The sequence below is a fragment of the Oryctolagus cuniculus genome, chromosome 5, assembly GCF_964237555.1.
Source record: "Oryctolagus cuniculus chromosome 5, mOryCun1.1, whole genome shotgun sequence".
Lineage (NCBI taxonomy): Eukaryota > Metazoa > Chordata > Mammalia > Lagomorpha > Leporidae > Oryctolagus > Oryctolagus cuniculus.
This window is the reverse complement of record NC_091436.1, coordinates 70,633,817-70,656,249: the sequence shown is the minus strand read 5'-3', so window position 1 is coordinate 70,656,249 and position 22,433 is coordinate 70,633,817. Positions and strand designations below refer to the sequence as shown.

General features: G+C 38.6%; 1 pseudogene; it reads right to left on the bottom strand.

The window, feature by feature from the left end:
* Positions 1-1,373: 1,373 nt before the first annotated feature.
* On the bottom strand, positions 1,374-2,460 carry LOC100339489 (tubulin beta chain pseudogene; annotated as a pseudogene).
* Between the last annotated feature and the right edge of the window lie 19,973 nt (positions 2,461-22,433).

Sequence of the window (22,433 nt, the reverse complement as noted above, 5' to 3'; positions counted from 1 at the left end):
CTGTTATATTCCACTGGTCAAAATTAGCATGTCTTTTCCCTATTCATTCATCTTGGAATCATTCGACAAAGGAAGTTTTAATTTTGCAAGTATAAACGAAAAATACAGAAAAATGTTAACAAACCAAGTTTTTTCAATGCCTAGTTATTTTTGACTCTTGTGGCAGTGTCACCTCTTCAATATGAAAAAGAACAAGTTCAACACAAAATAGAAATCTGATATGTGGGACAAAAGCAAAGGAACGGAGGAAAGAATATCAAAGGAAGAGGTGAGATGTTGCAGACAGAAGGTGTCCTGTCCCCTCTCCTCTGTGGAGTGATTCAGTCCTTTGAGTATCGGAGTGAATGCATGTTAGGGATGGACAGGGGGAGGGGATGTGGAAAACGCAGGCAGGGCATTTCTGGAGGCTTAGAAACCATGGCTGAGCTTTCTCCTTTTGAGTCCCTTCCTTTGATCAGGGAAAGGAAGAAATGGAACATGTGAGGAAGGCAAAGAGAAATGACAGCTCAGACACAGCCTGGAGGGAGACTGAGAATGAAGATAATGTTGTTAATTATATCCCCCTCCACACACACACAAGCTGAGATATCTCATGAGAAACCTGGAAGTGAATTCTTTCTTCTTCTTTTTTTTTTTTTTTTTTTGACAGGCAGAGTGGACAGTGAGAGAGAGACACAGAGAAAGGTCTTCCTTTTTCCATTGGTTCACCCCCGCAATGACCACTGCGGCCAGCACGCTGCGGCCAGCGCACTATGCTGATCTGAAGCCAGGAGCCAGGTGCTTCTCCTGGTCTCCCATGTGGGTGCAGGGACCAAGGACTTGGGCCATCCTCCACTGCCTTCCCAGGCCACAGCAGAGAGCTGGACTGGAAGAGGAGCAGCTGGGACAGAATCCGACGCCCCGACCAGGACTAGAACTGGTGTGATGGTGCTGCAGGCGGAGGATTAGCCTATGGAGCTGCGGCGCTGGCAATTTTTTCTTCTTTGTAGTGGCTTTTACCTCTTTTTTTTTTTTGTCTACTACTTGGGCTTATCTGAGTTCCCAGAACATGATTTGTTCTAAATGGGAGATGGATGAGACATAGCTTCTTGAAGAATTATTTTGGAAACAGAAGAAAAATACTAAATGGACAGATGGGAAGTACCAGAAGGAAATACATAGTAGAATTTAGGTTTCCCAGAGTGGAGAGAGGAGACATTCAACAGCAAAGATTTATTGAGCTTCTACTATGTACCAGATACTATTCTAGCTTCCACCACTCCTATCCCCAAAGAAAAAAGAGGCAGCAACACAAATTCTGAGGGAGAGGACAGGACAGCTGAGGAAGGTGCCTGAAGGAGCTGCGAAGCCTGGGGCCACAGGGGGGCTTTGCCTTAAACTTCCTCTTTGGCCTCCTCATTGAAATCTTCCTCATCTTCCATGATGGCATCCTGGTACAGCTGGTACTCTGAGATGAGGTTATTCATGCTGCTCAGGCCTGGGTGAACTCCATCTCATCCATGCCTTCACCTATGTACCAGTGGAGAAAGGTCTTCCAGTGGAACATGGCCATGAACTGCTCTACGATGTGCTTGAACAGCTCCTGCATGGCTGTGCTGTTGCCAGTGAAGGTGACTCCCATCTTGTCATGTTGTTAGGGATCCATTCCATGAAGTAGCTGCAGTTCTTGTTCTGCATGTTGAGCATCTGCTCACCCTACCTTCTTGGACATCCATCCACAGAAGAGAGAGGCTATGGTGAGGTACTGGCCATGTTGGAGGTCACAGGCAGCCATCATGCCATCATTTTCTTGACAACAAAGACCTGCTGGATGAATTCAGACACAGTAAGGGCCCAATGCTGCTGGCTTCTACAGCTGGTGAGGGGAACAAAGCCAGGCAAGAAGAATTGGAGACATGGGAAGAACTCTATGCTGACAGCCAACTTGCAGAGGTCAGCATTGAGTTGGCCAGGGAAGCAGAGACGGGTGGTGACACCACTTATGTTCACTGAGATGAGGTGGTTCAGGTCCCCATAGATCAGCATGGTCAGCTTGAGGGTGAGGAAGCAGATGTAAAGTGTGTCGTTGTCAATGCACTAGTTCTCATCAGTGTTCTCTACCAACTGATAGATGGACAGGTTGGCATTGTAGGGATCAACCACAGTGTCAGATACCTTGGACGAGAGCACCACATTGAAGGTGTTCATGATGCTGTGGGGGTACTCTTCATGGATCTTGCTAATGAGCAGTGTACCCATTAGAGAACCTGTGCCCCCACCCAATGGGTGCATCAGCTAGAAGTCCAGAAGGCAGTCACAACTCTGAGTATCCTGCACCATGTCCAGGACTAGTAGCAGGTTGCTGTCCCTGTGGTAGGTTCCAGTGGGATAGATGCTGTGTTCATCATGGATCACCTCCCAGAACTTGGTACCAGTCTGGTTACCACAACAACTAGACTGTATGAACACAATTTTCTGCATGGTTAGAATTTATTTTAATTTTCTTTTGCTCACCTCAAGATAGGTACAGGGCAAGGAAATATGCAATATAGGTATTTTTTTTCTCTGAGGGTTGGCTGAAAGGATGGAACATGCCCCAGAGGCTGGAGCAGCCTGGCCCAAATGCTGCAGCACCAAGAAAGCTATTCTGAAAGTCTGCACAAAATGCAACAATTGTTATTGATATCAATGTTTAAGAATGAACTTAGTGAGAACATGAAAGAACTGGAGTAGTATTTCATCGTGAAGCAACAAGAATTATTGATATGGATGAAAAGCCACTCAAGAATTTTGAGGATGAATGGTATGATTAAAATGAGGAAACATTATTTTAATGAGGGTAGTTGTCATTAAAATTAAAGAAGGGGGATGGGCATTTGATGCAGCAATTTAGATGCCACTCGTGATGCCTGCATCTGATATTAGAGTGCCTGGGTTCAAGTCATGGCTCAACTTCTGATCCAATTTCCTGCTAATGCTCACCTTGGGAGAAAGCAGATGATGGCTAAAGTATTTTGGTCCTAGACACTCAAGTGGGAAGCCAATGTTAAGTTCATGGCTCCTGACTTTGATCTGGCTTAGACCTGGCTGTTGCAGGCACTGGGGAGAATGAGCCAGTAGATGAAAGATCTTTCTCTGTCTCTCTGTAATTTAAATAAAGAAATAAAATTAAAGGCAAAAGTATGCATATTGTTTTATGATTTCAAACAACAATAACTACAATCATAAGAAACACAAAACATGATGTTTATATAATTCTTCAGACACTTTAAACAGTTTATAACCTATGTAACCAGTACTATACAGTGTGATTTTGATGGAATATACATTGAAAATGTTTCTTTTTCCCCAATCATTATCTTTGTTTTAGATTTTCTTTCCTTGATATGTGATGCTGTCATTGGCAAATCCCATAGCTGTCTGGTTCAGCTTAGTTCAATTAAGAACTTAAATTTCACATACCACTCAAAATGATTTTACTTTTTCTAGCATATGCCTAATCCTTAGGTAAAAGATTTGCAGTAGTGGGCTGGTGGTGGATGGCTGATGTTTCACTATTTCTCCTTTACCCCCTTTTGTTCTTCCAGAGTAATGGGAAATATCAAAATTCTCACAGGACTTTTGCCATCAAGTTGTGGATATTTCCATAAGGCAAGATGTTATATTGGACTTTTCATTTTGGCCATTTGTGTGGCTTACAGTCATAATTGTTTCTTGCATTCTTCTCTGATGCTGATGATGAATTTACTTAATGACTTCTTATGAAACATTTCCTAGACTCCCCTATTCTTGCATTTAGAATTACTACACAGTAATTTATTACTGGTCGTCCTCTTGGCAGGGTATAAGTTAAAAGACATCTTGAGTTGGATAGTACTTGTGGTGTCCACTTAGTCTTCAGGGAACCATCAACTGCAGAGTTTTCCTTGCATTGACATAATGGATATTTAGCCAGACATTGGCATTTACAATTCTCCAGGCAAGAAGCAGATTCTATGTTCAAGTATGTCTTAGTCTCTTAGGAGATTGCTGTCTGAGTTCTTGCAATATCAGTTTCACTGTTCACTCTGGTGACAGCCCAGTAATAGACAAGTGATTGCCTATCACTCAGCAATTATCCAGTCACAGAATGAATTGCTGGGGTTCCCTTCTGTCAAAGAGTCTCACAGGCTGGTTCTCTTAGTGACACTCCAACTTAGCTTTGGTGGGTAGAAGTATCTCCCATGGCTGCCCTATATGGAAGAGGGTACCATCTTTGTATTTCTGTGGAATGTCCAGGATGCTATTTATACAAAAATATTTATCAAAGCTTATGCATATTATGAAATATGTATATTTTGAAAAAACTATGAAATTTGAATTTTTCTGTGCCAAAATGAATTTGTGTTTTAATTCAAAATGTCCACAAATTTTCTGAAGTACCCTAATATAAGCTGATTGAAGTGATAAAGGTAAGGTAATCATTTGGAAAGGGTTTTTAGACTGCTTGGTATATATTTTTTGTATCCATGGTTTGGAGGCTCTAGTTAAAATTCTGAGAAACATGAAAACTCACTTTAAATAGCCTGTTCTTCATTATATCTAATTTGGTTTTCACAGTGGGTGTTGAAATTGCTAGCTGATATTTCCTCCACTTTATAGAAGAGTAAATGAATGCTAGGAAATTAAGAGACTGACACAACCTATGCAAATACATTTTAGACTGCAGCACGTTTTCTTCTGATCTCTCTAGAGATTTTAGACTCTTTCTACCAGTTTTCATACATACCTTGAAAGTACACTTACTTCTGGAATAAATGAGCTTATGTATTTTCTGTATATTTAAGACATTAAGAAAGATAAAAAGGGAATAAATTTGAATAAGTGATTTAATAGTTTAAAAATTTTTAGATGTCTTATTTAAAAAGTTTCTAGGAAGAAAAAAATATGACCTGATTCAATACTAATTTCTAAATGCTACCTACTTACTTTTCAGAGCTGTGGCAAAGCTGTCTTTTTCATTGTGACATAAACAATCTCTCCAGAGTCACTCAGAAATTAAAAAAACCTCATTTATTTTTCCAGGGTCCATTAAGAAGTCCTTATTTTATTTGTCTTCTTTCTTCATTTTTGGCTGCACTTCACTAATAAGAAAATGCTAACTATTTTTTCCCTAGCAATCAAAAACTATTCACAATACTGATTTCCAATTATTTAAAGAATGAATTGCATTTTGCAATTTTGGCTGGTTTAAAAAGTGGATTCCATAAATATCTTGCCTGGAAAACGAGATAATAGGTTCATCATGGATATTGTTCCTTAAGTCAGAGTCACACAACAGCAGTTTGTTTAATCCTTTCCTGTCCCTTGCCCCTGGTAAAGGCATTTCATTAACATTTTAACTTCATGGAAAAAATATTTCAGTTTAGCGTTTTAATAATCTACTGAGGGTATTTTTTGTGGGTTTGCATTAAAAATAAGTTCCAACAGATTTTAACACTAGTTTTAATTTTGAATTCTTAACAGTGTCTATTAACACAGTGAAAATTTTAATGCTATGTTTCAGCTTTATTTATGCAAAGAAGAAAGACCAAATCCTAATAGCATGGACTTAGGGTACAAAAGAATCATATTCATTTGCTAGATTTTATTTTGTTTGTGTAATGAAAGAGTAGCATTTGAATATAATTTTGATCATACATCCCTCAAAGCATATTTGTTTAGGGGATTTGCCATGTAACACTTGGCATTTCCTTTCCACTGAGTAGAAGGGGTATGTGCCCCTGTCATATACATGTTTATTGGCCATCAGACTTTGTTTTGGTAATTTAAAAATTTTTGACAATTAAAAAAGTGTAAAAAATGGTCTTTAAGAATTCTTTGGAGACAGTAATTTTCTTTGAAATTAGCTTTAGAAATGAAATATTAGCCGAGTTTACTAAATAACTAAGTTAAACATCGGTGACACACTATAATGTATAACCAGCATGCATTTAGCTTTGCCCCCTAGATGAGGACAACTGCCTCATAACTTTCACACTGCCTTCTCTCCCCAGATGTTTATATGCAAAGTGGCTCAGCCCTTAGTCAATGGCTTAGTTATGTAACCAAGGATTGCTTCTCTGGCTACATACAGACATGTGTTCATCTTCCCTTTCTTCCACAATTGGTTTAGTTGTTAACTTTCTCTTTTCTGCTTCACATTTTAATCTTTTATTTTTTATATTAAATGGCTCAATGCAACTCTGTCCGGAAACTGCCACTGGTGCTCCTTCTCTCTGAAGTCATTTTTTTACAGTTACTTTCAAAGGCTTATCCCCATACATATTAGGTGTGTCTTGTTCTCTCTGGGCTTTCCATTTGTGCTTCTTATCTGGGCCCAGAAGTCACATGCTCTGGGCCACCTGTCCAATAAGCAGAGGTCTTGTGTCAGCTATTTCTTAAAAGGGATGTTCTAATTTAAAGATTACTCACCATGCAACAATCCACTTTCCAGTTGTACTTTATGTAAGGGTGCCAGTCAGTCAGCAGATAGTAATGTTATCCTAGACATTAGTCCAATCATTGCACTATTCTGTGGCCAGTGAGTCATATTTTCATCCCTCTTCTTTCTTCTCTGAATAGGGGCAATTATTTTCTGCCTCCAGGAAATTTTAAAAAAATGTAGAGAAAATTTTGGCTGATAAACAACTCCTCCTGAACAAAAAGTTATTTTATAATGCTTTCTGATCTTCCCCCGATAGTGTCTTCACTGTAGCTATGAAGCAGGATTAAAGGGTTATCTTCTAGAATGTTCAAATTTTTAATTACTTATTACCACTTCATGCAATTGCTTAAAATCTGGTTGCTTACTGTAAAGTTCAGTATGCATGGAATTAAAAGATAATTTAATAAAAGCTTCAATGACCTCTATCAGTAGCCTGACTGATTCATTCCTTCAATATATGTACATAAATAATTTTAAAGTAGCATTTTAGATGCTGTGTCTACATTAGTGAATAAAACTCTTTGCTTTTATGAAACTTACATGCTAGTCAGAAAGCAGACAAAATCAAGCTAGTATAACAATATCAAGCATTGAATGTGTGGGAAGGAGAAGGAAAGGATAGCTCAACTAAATATATATATATATATTTATTTAAGCAGAAAGATTCATGAAATTTGAATATAGGAAAAAAAAAACATCAAGGAGTGGTGTTGTGGCGTAATGGGTTAAGCCACTGCCTGCAATGCTGGCATCTCATGTGGGCACCGGCTCAACTTTTAGCTGTTCCATGTTGGTTCCATATCCTTGCTTCTGGGAAAGCAACAGAAGATAGCCCAAGTTCTTGCGTCCCTTCACCCATGTGGGAGACCTGGATGAATCTCCTGGCTCCTGGATTCTGTCTGTTTCAGCCATGATTTTGTGACCATTTGAGGTGTGAGCCAGTGAATACAAGATATCTCTCTTTCTCCCTCTCTCTCTCTCTGTAACTTTCTTTTTTTTTTTTTTAAAAAATTGTATTTAAGGTAAACAAATTTCATGTATTTCCCATATGTAAATTCAGCAACATAGTGATACTTCTTACCCTACCCTTCCTGCCGCCGGTGCTCCCATCATGTTTCATCTTCCCTCTCATATTCTCATTCTTAATTTTTATAGAGATCTATTTTCAGTTTACTTTAAAATCAAAGATTAACCCTATACTAAATAAGGAGTTCAAAAAATGGTATGAATGAAAAAACACTGTTCCTATTAACAATCATTAAATTTATTTTCAGCCCTCGGAGGTATCACTGTTCTGTCTTCCAAAATGGCTCTAACAGTTTACATATCCTACCAAGAGTGGACTAGCGTAACTTTCCCCCAGTATTCTCACCTGCATTTGTTGTTTGTTGATTTCTAAATGAGAGCCATTCTAACTGGGGTTAAGTAAAACCTTATGGTGTTTTTGATTTGCATTTCCCTGATAGTAGTGATCCTGATCATTATTTTCCTGTGTGTGTGTTGGCCATTTGAATTTCTTTTCTGAAAAATGCTTGTTCAAGTTTTTTGGCCGTTTCTATTTTTTTAAAGGTTTATTTATTTGTTTGAGAGAGAGAGTTACAGGCGGAAAGAGGGAGAGACAGAGAGAGAGAGAGAGGGGGGGAGAGATCTTTCACCAAATGGTTCACTTCCCAAATGGCTGCAATGGCTGGAACTGAGCCAATCTGAAACCAGGAGCCAGGAGCTTCCTCAAGATCTCCCACATATCGCTTCTTGACCTTTTGGCTAAGATCAAGTGAAGATCTCCCACATGTGAGCAGTGGCCTAAGCACTTGGGCCATTTTCTGCTGCCTTCCCAGGACATAAGCATAGAGATGGACCAGAACCAGAGCAGCTGGGACATGAATCGGTACCCATGCACCCATATATGATGCCAGCGCCACAGGTGGAGGCTTAACCTATGCCACAGTGCCAACTCCATTTGACCATTTCTTAACTGGATTATTTGATTGGTTGTTGTTGATCTTCTTGAGTACTTTACAGATTATGGATATTAATTCTTTGTCAGTTGTGTAGCTTGCAAATATGTTCTCCTATTCTGTTGGTTGCCTCTTCACTTTGCTGAGTGCTTCTTTGGCAACACAGAACCTTCTCAGTTTGATATAATTCCATTTGTCAATTTTGGCTTTGATTGCCTGTGCTTCTGGGGTCTTTTCCAAGAAGTCTTTGCCTATGCCAATGTCTTGCAGAGTTTTCCCAATGTTTTCTAGTAATTTGATGGTATTGGGTCATAGATTTAGGTCTTCGATCCGTTTTGAGTGGAATTTTTGTAAAAGATATAAGTTAGGGGTTTTGTTTCTTACTTCTGCAAGTGGTTATCCAATTTTCCCAGCACTACTTTTTGAAGAGACTGTTCTTTCTCCAAGGATTGGTTTTAGCTCCTCTGTCAATGAGAAGTTAGTTGTAGATGCATGTATTGATTTCTGGAGTTTCTATTTTGTTCCATTTGTCTACATGTTTATATTTGTGCAAGTTCCAGGCTGTTTTGATTCTAACTGATCTATAGCATGTCTTGAAATATTGTATGTCATGTTGTCAGCTTTGTTTCTGTTGTATAAGATTGCTTTTGCTATTCAGACATCTTGTGTTTCCATATGAATTTTAGCATCATTTTTTGTGCATCTGTAAATAATGTCCTTGGTATTTTGATTGGGATCATATTGAATGTGTAAATTCCTTTCAGTAGTATGGATATATTGATGATATTAATTCTTCAATTCCATGAACATGGAAGATGTTTTATTTTTTTGTGTCTTCTTCTATTTCTTTCTTCAATGTTTTGTAAGTCCCATCATAAAGATCTTTCGTTAAATTTATTCAAAGTATTTAATTTTTGTAGCTACTGTGGATACGATTATCTTAGAAGTTTTTTTTCTCAGCCACAACATTTTCTGTGTATATAAATGCTTTTGATTTTTGTGTGTTAATTTTATATCGTGCCACTTTACCAAACTCTTTTGTGAATTCCAAAAGTCTCTATTGCATCTTTTTGATCCCCTATATATAGAATCATGTCATCTGCAAATAGGGATAGTTTGACATTCTCCTTTCCAATTTGTATCCCATTGATTTCTTTTTCTTTCCTAATGGCTATAGCTAAAACTTCCATGACTATATTGAATAGCAATGATGAGAGTGGACATCCATGGTTTTTCAGTATCCATGTGTTTGCATATGTTGTAAATATTCTTTTTTTTTAATGATTTATTTTATTTATTTGAAAGACAGAATTACAGAGAGAGGTAAATACAGAGAGAGGTCTTCCATCTGCTGGTTCACTCCCCAGATGGCTGCAACGGCCAGAGCTGCGCTGATCCGAAGCCAGAAGCCAGGAGCTTTTTCTGAGTCTCCCATGTGGGTGCAGGGGCCCAAGGACTTGGGCCATCTTCTACTGCTATTCCAGGCCATAGCAGAGAGCTTGATCGGGACTAGAACTGACACCCATATGGGATGCCGGCACTTCAGGCCAGGGCTTTAACCCATTGCGCAATAGCGCCGGCCCCTGTAAAGATTCTTAAGTTGTTAATTTCCATCTTCATTCATTGTGGTCAGAGAAGATGCATGGTGTGATTCTATTTTTGAATTTGCTGAAGCTTGCTTTATGGCATAGTTATGGTGTACACCAAAGAAAGTTCCATGCACTGTGAAAAGAATGTATATTCTACAACTGTGGTATGAAAAGTTCTGTAGATATTGGTTAGATCCATTTGATTCATAGTTTTGATTAGCTCTGTTCTTGATTTGTTGGTTTGCTGTCTAGTTTGTCTATCCAGCAATGAAAAGGGTCTACTGAAGTCCCTTGTTACTATTGTATTTGAATCTATGTCTCCCTTTATATCCATTAACATTTGTTTTAAATAGCCAGGCACCCTTTCATTGAGTGCATATACATTTAGTATAGTCACATCTTCCTATGGGATTCATCCCTTAATCATTACACAGTGTCCTTCTTTGTCTCTTTTAACAGTTTTTATGCTAAAATCTATTTTGTCTGATATAAGGATGGCTACACCTGCCCATTTTTGGCTTCCATTAACATGGAATATCTTTTTCCATCCTATCATTTTCAGTCTGCTGCATCTTTGTTGGTGATATATGTTTCTTGTAGGCAGCAAATAGAAGAGTCTTGTTTTTTAACCCATTCAACTAGCCTGTATCTTTTAACTGGAATGTTTAGGCCAGTTACATTCAAGGTTACTATTGATAAAGTAATGACTTGGCCATGATATTTTTCCATAAATATTCCTTTTGTTTGCTTTGAATTTCCTTCGTACTTTTACTAGGATATTTTCTGCCTTCATGTTCTTTCATAATGATGACTGTCTTTCTGTATTTCCCTGTGTAGCACATCCTTAAGCATATTTTGTAAGACAGGATGGGTGGTGACAAATTCTTTCAATTTTTGCTTGTTATGGAGTATCTTTATTTAACTTTTATTTATAAATGAAGGCTTTGTAGGGTACAGTATTTGGGTTGATAGTTTGTTGTTGTTGTTGTTGTTGTTATTAAAACTTGGACTATGTCCTCTATTCTCTCCTAGCCTGTATAGTTTCTGATGAGAAGTTAGTTGTGAGTCTTAATGGAGATCCTCTGGAAGTAATCTGGCATTTCTCTAATGTACGTTTTAGAATATTTTCTAAAGATTTGACTTAAATGTGTAGTGGTTAAGATCTTTTCTTTTCATATCTATCAAAAGTTCTGCTTGGAGAACTTCTTGGAGACCCACTTGGAGGTCTCTTTCTTTCTTTCTCCAAATTAGGAAATTTTCTGTAATTATTCCATTAAATAGGCCTTCTAATCTATTCTCCTTTCTTTTCTTTTTCTTTTCTTTTTTTTTTTTTTTTTTTTTTTTTGACAGGCAGAGCTAGAGAGTGAGAGAGAGAGACAGAGAGAAAGGTCTTCCCTCTGTCGGCTCACCCCACAAGTGGCTGCTACGGCTGGTGCATTGTGGCCGGTGTGTTGCACTGATCAGAAGCCAGGAGCCAAGTGCTACCTCCTGGTCTCCCATGCAGGTGCAGGGCCCAAGGACTTGGGCCATCCTCTGCTGCCTTCCTGGGCCACAGCAGAGAGCTGGACTAGAAGAGGAGCAACTGGGACAGAATCTGGTGCCCCAACTGGGACTAGAACCTGGAGTGCCAGCACTGTAGGCAGAGGATTAGCCTAGTGAGCCACGGCACCAGCCCAATCTGTTTTCTTTTCCACACCTTTAGGAAATATAAGACCAGTATGTAGGGTCATATGATAGTATCCCATAAATCTCCAACTCTATTTCTATTAATTTCTTCATTTTTTTTTGGTCTGACTGAAAAATTTCCAAAGATTTGTCTTCTAACTCAGTTATTCTTTCTTTTGCCTCACCATGTCTGTTGTTGAGGCTTTCTATGGTATTTTTATTTGACATATTGAATCCTCTTTTTATAAATTTTAAAAAATTATTAAGTTATGCAAGTTTCATGTATTTCATATATACAGAATTAGGAACATAGTGATAGTTCTCACCCTAACCTCCCTCCTGGCCATGCTCCAATCCTTCTTCCCCTCCCTCTCCTATTCCCACTCTTAAGTGTTACAAAGATCTATTTTTGGTTTACTTAATGATTGTAAGGTTAACTCTACACTAAGTAGAGGATTCAACAAATAGTATGAAGAAAAAGCAGTGTTCCTCAACAGAAGAGACAGGGGCTATAAACAATCATCGATTCTCAAAATGTCCATTTCATGCCAATACATTACATTTTATGTACTCTATTAGTTATCGCAGATCAGGGAAAATATATGATATCTGTGTATTGGAGACTGGCTTATTTCACTAAGTATAATGGTTGCATCCATATTCTTCCAAAAGACAGGATTTCAATTTTTGTTTTACAGATGAGTAGTATTCTACAGTGTATACGCACCATAATTTCTTTATTCAGCATTCAGTTGATAGACATCTGGGTTGATTCCATAGCTTTTCTATTGTGAATTGAGCTGCCAAAAATATTGAGCTACAGATAACCCCATCATATGCTTATTTCATTTTATTTGGTTAAATTCCCAGGAATGATGTGGCTGGATCATTTTGTATGTTTATATTCAGATTTCTGTGATATCTCCACACTGTCTTCCACAGTGGCTGGACCATTTTACATTCCTATCAATAGTGGATTAAGGTACTTTTTGCCCTACAGTCTAGCCAGGATTGGTTGTTTGTTGATTTCCATATGAAAGCCATTCCAACACGTGAGGTGATACCTCATGGGATTTTTATTTTATTTTTTTAACTTTTATTTAATGAATATAAATTTCCAAAGTACAGCTTATGGTTAACAATGGCTTCCCACCCCCATAACTTCCCTCCCACCCGCAACCCTCCCCTTTCCCTCTCCCTCCCCCCTTCAATTCACATCAAGATTCATTTTCAATTCTCTTTATATACAGAAGATCAGTTTAGCATATACTAAGTAAAGATTTCAACAGTTTGCACCCACATAGAAACACAAAGTGAAAACTACTGTTTGAGTACTAGTTATAGCATTAAATCACAATGCACAGCACATTAAGGACAGAGATCCTACATGAGGAGTAAGTGCACAGTGACTCCTGTTGTTGACTTAACAAATTGACACTCTTGTTTATGGCATCAGTAATCACCCTAGGCTCTTATCATGAGTTGCCAATGCTATGGAAGCCTTTTGAGTTCACCAACTCTGATCATATTTAGACAAGGTTGTAGTCAAAGTGGAAGTTCTCTCCTCCCTTCAGAGAAAGGTACCTCCTTCTTTGATGACCTGTTCTTTTCACTGGGATCTCACTCATGGAGATCTTTCATTTATTTTTTTTTCCCCAGTGTGTTTTGGCTTTCCATGCCTGTAATACTCTCATAGGCTTTTCAGCCAGATCCGCGTGCATTAAGGGCTGATTCTGAGGCCAGAGTGCTGTTTAGGACATCTGCAATTCTATGGGTCTGCTGTGTATCTCGCTTCCCATGTTGGATCGTTCTCTCTCTTTTTTATTCTATCAGCTAGTATTTGCAGACACTATTCTTGTTTATGTGATCCCTTTGGCTCTTAGTCCTATCATTATAATCAATTGTGAACAGAAATTGATCACTTTGACTAGTGAGATGGCATTGGTACATGCCACCTTGATGGGATTGAATTGGAATCCCCTGGTATGTTTCTAATTCTACTGTTTGAGGTAAGTCAGCTTGAGCATGTCCTGAATTGCACATCTCTTCCCTCTCTTATTCCCGCTCTTATATTTAACAGCAATCACTTTTCAGTTAAGTTTCAACACTTGAGAATAACTGTGTATTGATTACAGTATTCAACCAAAAGTATTAAGTAGAACAAACAAACAAAAAAATACTAAGAGGGATAACGTTTTAAGTTGTTCATCAACAATCAGGGTGAGGGCTGATCAAGTCACCATTTCTCATAGTGTTCATTTCACTTTAACAGGTTTCCTTTTTGGTGCTCAGTTAGTTGTCACCGATCAGGGAGAACATATGGTATTTGTCCCTTTGGGATTGGCTTATTTCACTCAGCATAATGCTTTCCAAATTCCTAACAGGGATCACTTTTCAGTTAAAATTTAAACACCTAAGAATAATTGTGTGTTAATTACAGAGTTCAACCAATAGTACTAGAACAAAAAAAAATACTAAAATAGATAAAGTATTACATTGTACATCAACAGTCAGGACAAGAGCTGATCAAGTCACTGTTTCTCATAGTGTCAATTTCACTTCAACAGGTTTCCCCTTTGGTGCTCAGTTAGTTGTCCCCGATCAGGGAGTACATATGATATTTGTCCCTTTGGGACTGGCTTATTTCACTCAGCATGATGTTTTCCAAATTCCTCCATCTTGTTGCAAATGACCGGGTTTCGTTGTTTTTGACTGCTGTATAGTATTCAATAGAGTACATGTCCCATAATTTCTTTATCCAGTCTACTGTTGAAGGGCATTTGGGTTGGTTCCAAGTCTTAGCTTTTGTGAATTGAGCTGCAATAAGCATTAATGTGCAGACAGCTTGTTTGTTTGCCAATTTCATTTCCTTTGGGTAAATTGCAAGGAGTGGGATGGCTGGGTTGAATGGTAGGGTTATATTCAGGTTTCTGAGGAATCTCCAGACTGACTTCCATAGTGGCTTGACCAGTTTGCATTCCCACCAACAGTGGGTTACTGTCCTTTTTCCCCACATCCTCTCCAGCATCTATTGTTGGTAGATTTCTGCATGTGAGCCGTTCTAACCGGATGAGGTGAAACCTCATTGTGGTTTTGATTTGCATTTCCCTGATTGCTAGTGATCTTGAACATTTTTTCATGTGTCTGTTGGCTATTTGGATCTCCTCTTTTGAAAAAATGTCTATTGAGGTCCTTGGCCCATCTCTTAAGTGGGTTGTTTGTTTTGATGTTGTGGAGTTTCTTGATTTCTTTGTAGATTCTGGTTATTAACCCTTTATTTGTTGCATAGTTTGCAAATATTTTTTCCCATTCTGTCGGTTGCCTCTTCACTTTCCTGACTGTTTCTTTTGAAGTACAGAAACTTCTCAATTTGATGCAATCCCAAATATTAATTTTGGTTTTGACTGCCTGTGCTTCTGGGGTATTTTCCAAGAAGTCTTTGCCGGTACCTATATCTTGCAGGGTTTTTCCGATGCTCTTTAGTAATTTGATGGTGTCAGGTCGTAGATTTAAGTCTTTAATCCATGTTGAGTGAATTTTTGTGTAAGGTGAAAGGTAGGGGTCTTGCTTCATGATTCTGCACGTGGAAATCCAGTTTTACCCTCACCATTTATTGAGTAGACTGTCCTTACTCCAGGGATTGGTTTTGGATCCTTGAACAAATATGAGTTGACTGTAGATGTTTGGATTGATTTCTGGTGTTTCAATTCTGTTCCATTGGTCTATCCATCTGTTTCTGTACCAGTACCATGCTGTTTTGATTACAACTGCCCTGTAGTATGTCCTGAAATCTGGTATTGTGATGCCTCCGGCTTTGTTTTTGTTGTACAAGATTGCTTTAGCTATTCAAGGTCTCCTGTGTCTCCATATGAATTTCAGCATCATTTTTTCCAGATCTGAGTAGAAGGTCTTCTGTATCTTGATTGGTATTGCATTGAATCTGTAAATTGCTTTTTGGGAGAATGGACATTTTGATGATATTGATTCTTCCAATCCATGAGCATGGAAGATTTTTCCATTTTTTGGTATCCTTTTCTATTTCTTTCTTTAAGGTTTTGTAATTTTCATCGTAGGGATCTTTAATGTCCTTGGTTAAGTTTATTCCAAGGTATTTGATTGTTTTTGTAGCTATTGTGAATGGAATTGATCTTAGAAGTTCTTTCTCAGCCATGGTATTGTCTGTGTATACAAAGGCTGTTGATTTTTGATTATAACTGCCTTGTAGTGTGTCTTGAAATCAGGTATTGTGATGCCTTCAGAAGGCATAAGGCATATACCTAAGAAGGAGAGAGGGTCCCCTTCCAACAAGCCTGTAAATACAAATAAATCTCTCTCTCTCAATTTATTTATTTGAAAGAAAAAGATAGAGACAGAGGGAGAGAGAATAAGAGAAAGGATCTTTCATCAGTTGGGTTACTCCCCAAAATGGCTGCAATAGCCAGCATTGGGCCAGGCTGAAGCCAGGAGCCATGGACTCCATCCAGACCTTCTATGAGAGTGGCAGAGATCCAAATACTTGGACCAGCCCCTGATGCCTTCCTAGGTACATAAGCATGGAGCTAGATCAGAAGCAGGGCATTCAAGACTCAAACAAGGATACCAGTGTCATAGGCTGCATAACATTGCACCACAATGCTGGCCCGAGATTCTCTTTTTTTAATTTTTAATTTTTATTTTTATTTTTGTCTTTCTTATTTCCCCCAGAACTCTTTTATTTAAGGTATAAAATTCTCCTTTTAAAAAATGTTTATTTTTTTATTTGAAAGGCAGAGCAAGAGTGAGAGCGAGAGTGAGAGAGAGATCTTACATTTGCTGGTTCTCTCCCCAAATGACTGCAATGGGGTGGCTAGAACCCAATCTGAGTTTGCTACATGGATGGCAGGGGCCCAGATGCTTGGGTTTTCTTCTGCTGCTTTCTGAGGTACATCAACAGGGAGCTGAATTAAAGTGGAGAAGTGAGAGCTTAAACTGGCACTCTGATATGGGATTCCAGTGTTTCCATTTCCAGCTCCAAAATACCAGGCCCTACAGAAAGATTTTCTTCTCTTTGGTCAATGGCTGTATGTAATAGAAGCTCATGGTGGATAGTAGGCTCAATTCAATTGAGAAATTTTACCAGAGGCCTTTCCACATCAATAGGAAATGGAGCATGATTGCATAACCCCTATTATCATTCAATTGCTGTTCAGAAAGTGCCCATTGAGCTATCATGTACCTGACGTTGCATTGGGTGCTGAATATAAAGCTAATACTATCTGTTTGGGCATCTTTTAAAAAGTGTTACTCAGCCTCAATACTACTTACATTTTGGGTGAGATATTTTTTTCTATTGGGAGACTTTCCTGTGAATTACAAAAAAGTTGGCCACATTACAGGCTTCTATCCACTAAATGCTAATAGCACCCCCATGCCAGTTGTTACAACCCAAAGTGTCTGCAGCTATTGCCAAATGTGTCCTTGGATACAAAATCATCCTCCATTGAAAACTATCACTGTATACTCAGCAGACTCATAGAATGGCAGATGTCCTAAATAGCACTCTGGCCTCAGAATCAGCCCTAAAGGCATTCCGATCTGGCTGAAAAGCCCATGAGAGTATTTCAGGCATGGAAAGCCAAGACACTCTGGCAAAAAGATCTCTGTGAGTGAGATCCCAGTGGAAAGAACAGGTCTTCAAAGAAGGAGGTACCTTTCTCTGAAGGGAGGAGAGAACCTCCACTTTGACTATGACCTTGTCTAAACAAGATAAGAATCGGAGAACTCAGAGGGCTTCCATAGCCTTGGAAACTCATGACTGGAGCATAGGGAGATTACTGATGCCATAGACAGGAGTGTCAATTGGTAAAGTCAACAACAGGAGTCACTGTGCACTTATTCCTCATGTAGGATCTCTGTCCTTAATGTGCTGTGCATTGAGATTTAATGCTATAACGAGTACTCAAACAGTAGTTTTCACTTTGTGTTTCTATGTGGGTGCAAACTGTTGAAATCTTTACTTAATGCATACTAAACTGATCTTCTGTAAAAAAAAAAAAAAAAAAAAAAAAAAAAACCAAAAACAAAAAACAAGAAATTATCAATTCCCAACTTGACTCTCACTGGGATTAAACATGACAATAGGTCTGATATGATTTCATCATCATTTAAAAAAATCATCTATTATTTTCCACTTTATGTTTCTGTGTGGGAGCAAACTGTTGAAATCTTTACTTAATGTATACTAAGCTGATCTTCTGTATATTAAGATAATCGAAAATGAATCTTGATGTGAATGGAAGGGGAGAGGGAGTGGAAAAGGGGAGGGTTGTGGGTGGGAGGGACGGTATGGGGGGGAAGCCATTGTAGTCCATAATTCGTACTTTGGAAATTTATATTCATTAAATAAAAGTTAAAAAAAAAGAAAACTATCACTGTAAAGAAGCTTAAGTAGGAGACACTGAGGAGAAGGCAAATAAATTAAATAATGTAAAAATGTAATGAACGGAGAATACAGATGTGTTTTGGAAGCAAAGACAGGAATACTTGCTGAATTTTAGATCCAGCATAGGGAGTAGATAGCATTACTGGAGAACGAAAGTCTGAACTGATTTGAAGTATAAGTGAGACTTAGTTGTTTTATGAATGTGTAGAAAAAAGCAGAATGAGACCTGAAATCAGACTGGCTGGATTCAAACCCAACTTTCCCACATTAAGCTGGGTGAATTTAGACAAGTTACTTTTTCCCCAAATATTGTCACAGAGAAAAATTAGAGGATTTCCTTCAAAGTTTTTTGTACAAATGAAACTAAGGAACCATGTGATATGCTTAGCTCAATGCCCAAATTTAATATACACAACATATATTGAATGCTGGTATTATTATTGTTGCCATTATTGTAACATAGCTGTCAATAACCTCTCAGAGATTCTTGAAACAGATTTTTTTTCTCAAAGGAGGCAATATGTCTGCTGTTGTTGTACCTAAATCTAAATTGTTGTGCAGATGCTGAGACTTCATGCTCAGAGTTAACTAGTCCTATTTAGGATTGTGTCTATGTCCATTTAGGTTTTTAGCTTTACAGATTTACCAGCAGAAAGGCCCTTTAGACAAAGGCATTTGCACTGATTCAGTTGAGAATCCTGGCCTCAGGGAAGAATTCTGTGAGTCACTGAAGAAGTTTTTACATGCCAATTTAAAGAAAAAGAAAACCTCTTCAGTGACTCACATGAATGTGATTCACATGAATGCCTGAATGTAAATTTGAAACGTGAAATGCAGAAATTCAACAAGCACATTAACTGAGTGAGGTTTAACCAAATGTAACCTTATGGACATCTATAATTACTGATCTAGACAAAATTCACTCCGTTCCCAATTATTTCAAATAAAATTTCTGAGTTTTTAAAAAGTTTTATTTGTTTGAAAGGCAGAGTTACTGAGAAAGGGGGAGAGAGAGAGAGAGAGAATCTTCCATAATCTCATTCATTCTCAATGACCTCAACACCCAGGGTCAGACCAGGCCAAAGCCAGGAGCCAGGAGCTTCTTCCAAGTCTCTCATGGGGGTGAAGGGTCCAAAGTATTTGGACCATCATCTACTGCTTCCCAGGCACATTAGCAGAGAGTTGTCTTGGATATTAACCAGCACCCAGAAGGACTACCAGAATTGCATCTGGCAGCTTAACTCACTACACCACAATTCCAGCCCCAGATTTCTGAGCTATTTCATAACATTTAGCTAAAATGTGACCAGTTACTGTTTAAGGAATCAATGAAGACACATCTACTTTCTGTGATAAAATCTGTGAATTATGATGTTTTGACAGTATACAGAATATCTGGGAAAATTAACTATTTTATGTCAGTGAGTACCATGAAAAATTGAGAACAGTAATCAATTGATATAGTGTTGTACATATAGAAGTGCTGAATACATATGCCCTTTAAAATAGTTTTCCAACAAGCAGGAGCTACTTCCTTTCTTTATCTATAATTCTTAGATAGGCAGCACTTTACTGCTGTGTATAATAGTAAAGTAGATGCATTATTTTCCAATAAGAAACATACCTCTCAAATTTAATGCAAAACTAAATGCAAATTTTAGTTTGCATATGATTCTCACTGGTGAAATGTGGAAGTCAGACTCTGGAAAAATGGATATTCTTATAGTGTCACCTCCTTTTGATAAGGATATAGACTCCCAGAAAGGCAGACAGGGAAGGAGTGCCCCTCCTTACAGTCTGGAATAAGTATTGAATACCCTGAGAAAATTCAATTTACCTTCTGGGACCCCTCTCAATTTCTGGAAGCTTTCTAGTTCACTTTTTCTTTGTTTCTTTTAATAAACTACTTCCGCTTTATACATCCTTCCTTTTCTGTGCCCCTAATTTTTCATGGTCATGAGACACAAACTGAATGATTAGCACTGCAGGATCTTAGATAGATTAAGTGGAGCTTGATAAGATTTTCAGATGACCCTGACAAATATACTGGTACCTTCCAGAGTTTGTCCTAGGTCTACAATCTCACCTGGAAAGATATAAAGTTACTCTTAAACCAGACCCTAACAGGGATGAAAACCAAATTGCTCTTCAAGCAGCATAGACTTTGGGGGATTAATTTACATGGAATTTACATCCTCATCTGATCAGGGAGTTCAAGTATTATTATATCCAACAAGAAAACAGGCTCTTTCTCAGGATGAACCTTATCCTAAGTAGAAACCAGATGACCCAGTAGATGAATGGAGATAAAAAGCACTCTAGGACACTGCTTGTCTCCTAGAGGCATTGAGGAGAACCAGGACTATTCTCCGAAATTATTTCAAGCTATCTATGATAAATTAAGGCCCTGAGGAGAATCCCTCAACCTATCTATGAAGACAGAAAGTCTTTAATCAAATGTATTTCCCTATCTCCTGACTTTGTGGACATACAGGAGGCCTTGCAGTGTGTTTATTGCTCATTTAGCTTCAGTAATTATAATAAAGCTTCAAAAACAGGCTATTGAACCTGAGAGTACCTTAGAAAACCTCCTTAAACCTTTACAATCAGAACCAGGAGACAACACAATGAAGAGAGGTAAATGATAAGAAATAGGTCACAGCTCCGGTAGTAGCCTTATGTTCGTGCCAAACAGAGGTCCCCAGGGGTCTTCAAAGTGCTATGGCTGTGGTGAGATGGAGGACTTCAATAAGGAATGTCCAATTCACATTGCCAAAGAAAACTGCCACATCCTTGTCTTATTTGCATTAGGGCTCATTGGAGGGTTGACTGCCCTCATGGATCAAGGCCTCTAGAGTCAGGCTCCCTTCCTCAGATCACCCAACAGGACTAAAAGGCCTGTGGTTTCTTCTACAGTCTGCTACCACTCAGGCTATCATCACTCATGACAACTGGGTAGGCCTATCCATTAAAAGTAAGGAAGTTGACTTCTCAGATATTAGAGCCCCCTTTTCTGTCCTTTCAAATCAGGGTCTCCCATCTTCCCTTAGTATGACTGTGTCAGGCATCTCAGGAAACACCTTATATGTTTTACTCAGCCCTTCAGCTGTAACTGGCATAGCTTGTTTTGTACATGTGCCTTCTTGATCAGACTGGAGAGCCCAACATGATCTCTAGGGAAAGATCTCTTAGTCCAGATGGGAACCACCATACTCACAGCTCTAGGGCATTAATTACCCTTTCCCTTAATTGAGGCAGTTGTTATTATAGATATTTGGACAATGCAGGGAATAACTGGGCAACCAATAAATGCCATACCAGTATAGATTCCATCTTAAGGATGACCCCTCTTTTCCCCATCAAAAGAATCTTTTAAAAGCCATAAATAGAATACCTAAAATCACAGAGCGTTTTAAAGCCATACAATAGTCTCTGTAACTCTCCAATATTTAGGACCAAATAGAGAAAAACCTGGACAAAGAGAGGGAAGTAGCCAAATAAATATGAGAGAAATGTAGCTTAATTTAGGTCAAGGAAGAAAAAATACTTCAAGAAAAGAAATGCCAATTGCGTTGAAAGCTGTTGTTAAATTTAGCTAAATGGCAAATACATGCTTAGTTTCCATGAGCACATTTTGAATGGATATATTTGGCATAAATGGTGGTATTGTAGAATTCAAAAACACAATGTTTTAAAAAAAAAACTAGTTGTAAAACCTAGCTGTTGTCATACCTTTTACAACATACAGCCTTGACTTTTTAAGTATAGTATAAATATATTGTTTGGGGGATTCCAAGATGGCAGATTAGGGAGCGACATGCTGCACTGGGCTAAGAATAAACAGTGAAGAGAAAAGTGTAGGATATGCGCTCTCAGGTAGAATTGGAGAGGAAACCACACTGGAAGTTCTATGGGAGGAAGAGGATGTCATGGACTTGTGTGGAGTGTGCGGACACACAGCATGATCATGAGCACAGTTTCAGCCACTGACAACTTGAGTGGGCAGCAGTTTGAAGATGGAGGTGATACCAGACTGCAGCAGCACATGGTGATATAGCTGTAGAAAGAGAATTGCATGGGTCTGGAGCTCTGGAGGCTGGTGGTTGCTGACAGTTGCCAGCAGAACCACTGGAAGTGGAGGGGCACGTTTGTCTCACCCCAGTTTCCCAGAACAGTGCCCACTGCCCAGCTGAGAAAGAGCAGATGACATTTTGAGTTAGAGCATCAACTATGGAAGCCTTTGTGCATGTGCACAACTGCTGACTGAGATGGGAAGGCTAATCAGCAGTGCTGGCAGATGTGATGTGCAGGCAGTAACATTCAGCCATGGGCTCTTGTGTGTGCTTGTGATCCAG